This window comes from Coffea arabica, chromosome 8c (assembly GCF_036785885.1).
Source record: "Coffea arabica cultivar ET-39 chromosome 8c, Coffea Arabica ET-39 HiFi, whole genome shotgun sequence".
Taxonomy (NCBI): domain Eukaryota; kingdom Viridiplantae; phylum Streptophyta; class Magnoliopsida; order Gentianales; family Rubiaceae; genus Coffea; species Coffea arabica.
The window spans coordinates 14263494-14271686 of NC_092325.1; the positions used below are offsets into that span (position 1 = coordinate 14263494).

At 36.6% G+C, this 8193-nt stretch overlaps 1 long non-coding RNA gene across 1 annotated transcript; it reads left to right on the forward strand.

Annotated features, from left to right (window-relative positions):
• Nucleotides 1-2178: 2178 nt before the first annotated feature.
• Nucleotides 2179-6341, forward strand: LOC140013752 (uncharacterized). Its single transcript, XR_011820601.1, has 3 exons — nucleotides 2179-2746; nucleotides 5462-5517; nucleotides 6297-6341. It is a non-coding gene; the product is annotated as an uncharacterized lncRNA (long non-coding RNA).
• The last annotated feature ends 1852 nt before the right edge of the window (nucleotides 6342-8193 follow it).

Genomic DNA, 8193 nt, shown 5'->3' on the forward strand with positions numbered 1-8193 from the left:
TTGGGATAAGTTTGGATTGCGAAAGCAAAGGCACGGGGAATGCGAATAGTTTGGAATTGAAATATATTGAAGATATTTATGGGATTTGAGATCCTTCTTATTCACGTGTTTCGAGCCTTGATTAAGAGTAGTGCCTGAGCGATACCTAGGGTTAACGTACTGTAGGATGTGTTAATTGCCATGATACGTATATAAAGAAAGTATGTTATTTTCAATGTGTTTTGAAAATGCTTTTATTTGCTTATACTTATTTACGAATAAATGTTGAATTTCGAGGACGAAATTCTTTTAAAGAGGGGAGATTGTAACACCCCTAATATTAGGAGATTGTTTGTAAAGAAGATATTAAAGAGTATTTCTTCGGGTTTGATTTAAAACCTTATTTTATTTTAAAAGACTAGAAACCCTAAATGTTTAATCAAAAAAAAAACCCTAGTTTACTTGTGACTAACCGATTTTATTAAATGTCTCACATTTTAATAGAAACCCTAATTTTAATTTCTGAAATTGTAAAACCCTCACGTTTTCTTAAAAATGCTCTTTTATTTGGAAATTATTATTTATTAAAGCTCTACTATCTAATTATTCCATAATAAGTGCAAATGAATCTAGAAAGTAGGGTTTTACTCTTTGTTTTCAAGATTTGAGCAAATTAGGATTTTAGCGATTTTTCCGCCAGATGAATTTTCGGTACTGGCCAAGGATCAATTTGATGATTAAAAGTGACTTTTAAGTGAGAAATAATATGTGAATAGGAGCAATTATATAAGGTTAGTGAATGGGAAGTAAAAACCCTAGTACGGGTGTTTTTAAGAAAAACGGCGCGAACCGGCGGGTCCCGCGCACTACCGATTGAACGCACCACTGGACCACCACTTTCTTACCACATGAGCTCATTGATATTTGAGCAAAATATCTTCTTAATTTCCAGCTAAGTCTGACCAAAATTAGAGGCTAAAATAACAAGGATAGGAAAGAGAAAAATGAAAGGTGGTGGTGGCGACACTTGTCGCCACCCTAGAGTTTCTTGGCCAAGTGATTAACTAGCCTTCTTAAACCAATTTTCTGCACTTTCCTCTTCATTTTTCCAGCAGCTGGTCGACCAAGAGGGAGAGAGAAAGTGAGAGCAAGAAACAATTCCTTCTTCTTGATTCTAACCAACCAAGTGACAAATTAAATTTCTAAACCGATTAAACTTACCTTTGAGTGATTAGTTAGTGATTGTTGGTGAAATTTTGGAAAGAGAAAGCTTGGGCTACACTTGGTGAACTCTAATCAAGGTAAGGAAGATGATATCTCTAAATTTTACTTTCAATCTTGTTTAAATTAAGCTTTGTGAGAACCTTGAATTTTGCAGAAATACCAATGCTTACTTCGACTTCACTTTTATTTAGCCTTCGTATTCTTTAAATCTTTTCTAGTATTACTTTCACTCGCTTTTAGATACTAGTGCATAATTCCTTCGTAATTCTTGTTCTAATCTACCACGTTAGTTCATTTGTTGTAAACAAGTATATAAAAATAATTTTTGTGTGCAAAATAACATAACGGTGCTAACTATTAAAGCACTTAGCTTTGCTACACTAAGTTAATAATTCTTGAGTTATATTATGTTTTCTTGTTTTCAAATAAGTAGTTAAACACACGTTATTAATGAAGAATGATATAATTTCCCTAGACTATGAATTTCTTAGTTTTACTATACTAAATTAATATCTTAGAGTTAAGAATTAATTCTTCGTACTAACATATTAAAATTAGGATCTTAATTTCCTTGACTCAAACAATTTAAAGGACAACCAATCGATAACCTTAATTTCCTTAAAATAAATTCCAATTAGCACTAACGTTAAATGTTAGATTTTTATAACAAGGTCAAACTTGATTTTAATAAGTTAATAAAGTACAAATGTTAGGAACCTTAATATTAATTCTTAACCGATTATATTCGATAAAACGGTTTCGGTATATTAGTGTAGAATTAGGCCTTCAAATTTCAATTGGTGATAAGTATTGGATTTAAGATAGAATTGAGGATTGAGAAGAGGTTAGGGGGCAAAGTGAATGGACCAAAATGCCCTCCACAATTTCACAAAACCTCCACTATACCACAACCTCACAATGCTCGGCCAAACATTCCCTTGTTCAGCCTTCCATTGCCGCCCACTTAACCAATCAGAAACTCTCCAATTCCATACGTAAAACCATCTCCACACTCCACCAATTCTGGCCTCAAACATCTTCTAAAACCGGCACCATACACATCCCTCTTTCTTTCACATATCAAGATACAATTCCAAGTCCTCTGCCCAAACAAGACTTCGGACAGCAGCCTAGCACCGCCCATACCACCAATCCAAATCCATCACCAACTCCACAAGTAAACCAACTCTTACACTCAATCAGCTCCAAAACCACGGCACTCTTTCATCCACTTCCACTTCACATTCCAAACCACAACTGCAACTCTTCTGCTTAGTTATTATCGACAAAGAGGAGCTGAAGGAGGAAGCCGCGAGTTGCATTTCCCTTTTGTCTTGTCCGTAAGCTGAGGGAGAAACCAGAGAACCATCACCACCTTCGATAACTTCAGACCAACATCACAACTGCAATCTTAACCACTCTGCACCTCGCCAATTCCAGCCGCAACCCACTGAACCAGGACCACTACCCTGTCGCGTGCTTGTGAGCCGAGAGGAGGAAAACATTTTCCAGATTTTCGTGTGAAAGCTTGACTAGTTGTGAGGTAAATTTCTGGATCATTTTAGGAGTTATCAGAGGTAGATTGAAACCATTAGGGACATGCATGCATGGTTTAGACAGCCGATTAATGAAATCAAAGTCTTAGGAAATCTGTTTTGGAAGTAAATGTTTCGGCTGAGAAGCTGATTGGAAATGCGGCTTCACTTTTGTTTTTCCAGTGACAATCTGAGCACCTAAGTGTACTTAGCTGAATAAAAACTGGATGATTAAGACCATGCATGTTGATTGTGCTTTCGGATGATAATGGTAAAGTTTAAGAAACTTTTGTTTTAAGAGGGAAATGTCTTAGCCGAGAAGATGATTGGAAGTGCAGCTCTAATGTGTTTTCCGGAAATGAATTGAGCATGCATGGGTGATTAACTAATCGAATCTCGGATGATTATTATGATTAGAGTCATGCATGAATTTAATTAGCCTGGATCACTTGGAAAATAAAAGGAAAGCCGAAAAATTGGTTCATGAATGATCATTCGAGAATAGTTGGTAAAATTTCTGGATTTGTGTTAGTTGAGTATAATAGTAGCTTGAACCTGGATTTGATTTGAAAACCTCTACTAGCTAGCTACGTGTTTACATGTCCTAATAGAGTACCAAAAAAAAAAAAAAAAAAATTCTGCTTTAACCAAAGAAAATTCTGTTTTAGAACCATTGTTATTTCTGGAAATCTTGAGAGAAGCCGTGAGGTTTAAACCTGGAAATTTTGGGGTTTGTAACCATGATTTAAATTCAACTCTTAAACTGGAAATGTTCATTATCTTGCTATGTGTTTAAATACTGAATTTGAGTAACTAACACCATGATTAAACCAAGGGAAAATTCGAACTAAAGTAGATTGGTTGCTGGAAATTTTGGGTGATAGCCGAAGGGGTATGAACCAGAATTTCAATATCGTTGGAAAAATTCAATTTGTTTCTGGAAATTTATTTTATTTCCTTGGATTATGGTGGCTCAGAATTTCATAAGAGATACAAATTTTAAGATATACAACTTGTTCAGCAATGAACCAATTAGTACATGTAAAGCTGAAACCAAAAACGCTAGTATACAATTGCTGGAATTTTCGTTGAGACAGCCGAGAATTGAGTTGAAAATTTGCTTGGTTCTTGGAATTTTTTCTTGAAAAATGATGCTTGGAATATGTTGTTTTGGAGCCCTATAAGAAATGTACGATGGTTTGAATAAAAACTTTTGGTGTGAAAAGAAAAGAAAAAGGAGTTTTTCATAAGTGAAAAATGAAACTCCAGATTTTCGGAAGTCCCTGACCAGTCTCGATAAAACGGTTATATCTTGGTGTAGGAAAATCCGTTTAAGACGCCGTCAGCGGCATTTGAAACTAGAATCATAGATCTTCGCCCTGTAGAAATTTCGTATTTTTACTCCATGTGTACTACTGTCGGTGAATTTTCAAAGTAAACTGTTTGGCATGAATGACCCGTTTCATTTTAAATCTCCACTTGAATTCGGATTGGGACCTTATATTACTAGTGGTTCAAACTCTTGACTGAATTGTGGTTTGACCCTAGGGTGTTCCTGAAATTTTCAAAGGATTAGAGGGTAAGAAGGTACTTGCTAAACGTATGCTTAAGCCTGGCTAGTGAAACAGTTTCTATTCGTATTCCAATGTCCGCAAAGCTAATGGTCGACATTATTTTTCATTGGAGCATAATGTGTCGAAATTGTTGACGGTGGGCTCTATGAATTCCCACTTTTGAATTGACGGTTGATTTATTGGAAATTGTTGACGGTGGGCTCTATGAATTCCCATCCTGCATGGATAACTGAATTGCTGAAATTGTTTGGAAATCTGTGCTACTATTTTGTGAAACTGTGAGTTGATATAAGTAATGATTACCAAGTGCTAAGTATTGACGAAGCCTTGGTAAATTTTCCTGCTTATGCTTAGATATAAATTTGTTGGAACACAGGGCTAAGAATTGACGAGCCCTAGTGTTATTACTGTTTAAATTCTAATTGTGCAATATTGAGGAAATGTGATTTTGGTTTGGAATCGAAAATGTGAGAAGTTGTACCGACCTTGTGACTCCAAGTAAACGCTTGACTAAGTAAATGAAAAATATTTTGCTTTAAGTCTCGAACGGTACAGATTTAGCATCATATTGCTAAACATAGTGTCTACTATTTTTGCCTTAGAAACTTGGGCAACATGACTTTTATCCCTTAAGTTAAACTAGCCTTATCAATCTGGGGAAATGATTCTCCCAGACTCAAAACCTTAGTTTTGTTCCAAATTCCTTCCTTCTTTATAAATCGTTTAAGGCTAGTCGGAACTAAGGAAAATTTGAAAGGTGAAACTCGATCACTTTGGTTTTAAACGTAGCAACCTGCTTGGCAAGAAGAAAAGAAAAACCTTATTCTAGCAACATTTTTCAATAGACCTTACCCTAAAGCCTTAGCAAAGATTTTGCAAGCACCGCCACTCAAAGGAACTTTTTCTCAAGGTATACTTCTAGCCTTGATATTAAATATCTTGCCGACTTATTTTAAGAAAATAATAATAGTATTTTCTTCGAGGAAAAGTATTCCAGGAATATTATAAGAAATATTGTACGGTTCTCACAAGCTTGATTCCAAGTAAAATATTTTGAGAAAAAGTAAACTAGCAACATGCTAGAAAACTCTACATGTGCAAGCCAAAAGTTCCAATAGAAGACTTATGGCTTAAATTCTGATATTCTAGGATTTTACGAGGACGCGGAACTCGATCCTCAATCCAATATCTGAACTTCACTCTTGGTGAGTGTCCCTGCTTGTTCTATGTTATGTGGTTAAGCGCTTTATCAATTCGCTATGTGATAATTGCTAAAATGCAATAAATGATTTTGATCCATCGAAGTGAGCAGTGTGTACTTTATCGCACTAGCCGTTCGAGTGGTGACATGTGTGAAACATTTTCTAATGAATCTAAATGTAGTTGCGTCGCTGGGTGAATCCCTCGACATCTGAATCCAACTACCATAACATCTGAATCTGTAGTTGCGTCGTTGGGTGAATCCCTCGACATCTGAATCCAACTACCATAACATTTGAATCTGTGAATCTAAATGTAGTTGCGTCGCTGGGTGAATCCCTCGACATCTGAATCCAACTACCATAACATCTGAATCTGTAGTTGCGTCGTTGGGTGAATCCCTCGACATCTGAATCCAACTACCAAAACGTCGTTGGGTGAATCCCTCGACAAATTTATTACGGGTATATCTCGAGTATACTGCGTCGGTAGATGAAGTTTGGGCCCAAAGCAGAGGTATGAACGGTGACGGGTTAGGATTAAAATAAGTGTATCTACATGGAAATTAAGTAGGGAAAGTTGACGGAGGGTCAACTACGATGGTATCTGATCAAGCGTGGAAAATGGCTCCTGAGAGCCCTTGTATCCTACCTTGTGTTGTTACACGCTTTCCTGACTGTTTCGATTTGATTTAAATTATTAACCGCTGTTTGATTTATGTGATTGCATGTTTTGGGGCACCACTGAGCTTTAGCTCACCCCACGTATTTGTTTTCCTTAACAGGTTCTGGAGACTGAAAGCGCTGAGACTTATTCATGTTTCTTTTCTGCTCGTATGGGATGTAACGAATATTATGGCTATTGTGTAGGCTTGTATTGTGTTTTAACTTGAATTCTGTACTTCCATTTTTGGATTGCCGCTTGAAGCTGGAACATGTGTAAACCCTATTTCGGAGGGTGGATAATATATTTGTGTTTGTGAATTATGGATTGATGTATCTAGATACGAACGACCTTATTCCTTGGTTCTAGAGCGTGTGATGTCTAAGGGCCATAGATTGGCGATTTTAAGTTCCTTGTTGTCTCTGAAGTTAATGTGGTAGATGTTGACTTATTTTGAAAGGAAGCGACATTGTAATAATTAGGCTATTCTTCGATAGGATTTGGGTTAGTGTGCGTGCGTGAGTCCTGGCGAGAGCTGGGCAGACGGCCCGCCAACCCTTTGGTTCGCCTCAGGGGGAAGTGGGGTCGCCACAAGCTTAGTAACTTGATTTGTGGTGGAATCATGGATGCTATCATGTTTTGGAAGTTTTTCCCTTTTTATATGATGAACTAGGGTTTGAGGAATTTCTGCCCAATTTGGTGTATGATGCATATATGTTGTAATTAAGTTTATAGAAGGGGTTTTGGTAGTGATTGAAGTGAGAAATTAAGGAAGATTGCATTAAAAACTAAAAATTCCAGATTTCTGGAAATTCTTGCTTCCATTCTGTCCGGTTTTGTAACTGTATGTTGGAGGCCGAATTAGCCTTAGGTCAAAGAATAAAAGTTGTAGAGAATGGTATTTTATAGGTACCTATAAAATTTCAGCTCAATCGGAACAACGTAGGTCATGAAAAGTCCAAAATACCCTTACTGTTTTAAGTTTTTCCTCAGCAGTCCGTTTCTTCAGTTTGTCCAGTTTATTACATTTTTTCACTAGAATGCGTACTGATTTAGCTTTTTACCAAAACATGAAAGTTGTGGTACTCTGACTTAGATTTAAAATACCTCTAAGAACACCTGAATCGGACTTGTGTACTCTGAGATATGACCATTACAGTGTAAGGCGGTTATCAGCCGACAAATTGGATTTTGGTTCTGTAATTTGAGGATTTGACTAAGCTACATTAGGAACTGGACTAAGTGACCTTCATGAACATTGCAGCCCTATATCTTAGCTTCGAAACGGCTTAGGTTGCGTCTCAATCCGATAAGTGTAGCCTCGGATATGTTATTTCCGCATTCATACGTCAAATCTGCCTTGTGCTAGATTGTATTTCTGCACTTGCTATTATTGTAATTCCTATTCTTATGATATTGTAAGCCTATGGAACGGCTTTTGACTTGAATTGCTGATATTTATGATGTTGGATTTTGGTTGAAGAAAAATAATGAAGCCTAAATGGCTGGAAATTAGGTAAACACAAAGGGCATGCTGCCCGAATTTTTACTCGAGGTTTAGAAAACTATCTTTGCAACTTGAGTATGAGTTAAGAGTGATTACTGCTTGAACCATCTAGGGTACTTAAGTCTTCTTGTCCCAAGATATATAAATAAGGACTTGGCCGAACTTGTACCCTTGAGAAATGAAATAATGATTGTTCAAAGTACGATTTCCTTGTACTTTCGACTCGCATGACCATTTCAAGTATAAGTGTTACAAAGTTTTATCATTTAAAAAGTGAGCGAGTATTTCACGAGTATTCTCCAAGTGAATTTTCATTTCTTGATTCTTATTGAACGAAACGTCTAAGTTTCGAACTCTAATCATGTTTCAAAGTTCTCAAATTGAGTTTTATCGCAGATTTGGACTCCGAACTCGGAGTATAACCTGAAAGTGACCAGTAGCACTATATCTTTTGGGTGAGTGCTTTCAAATACCGAATTGAACTTGATACTTGAACTTGATACGTGACCAA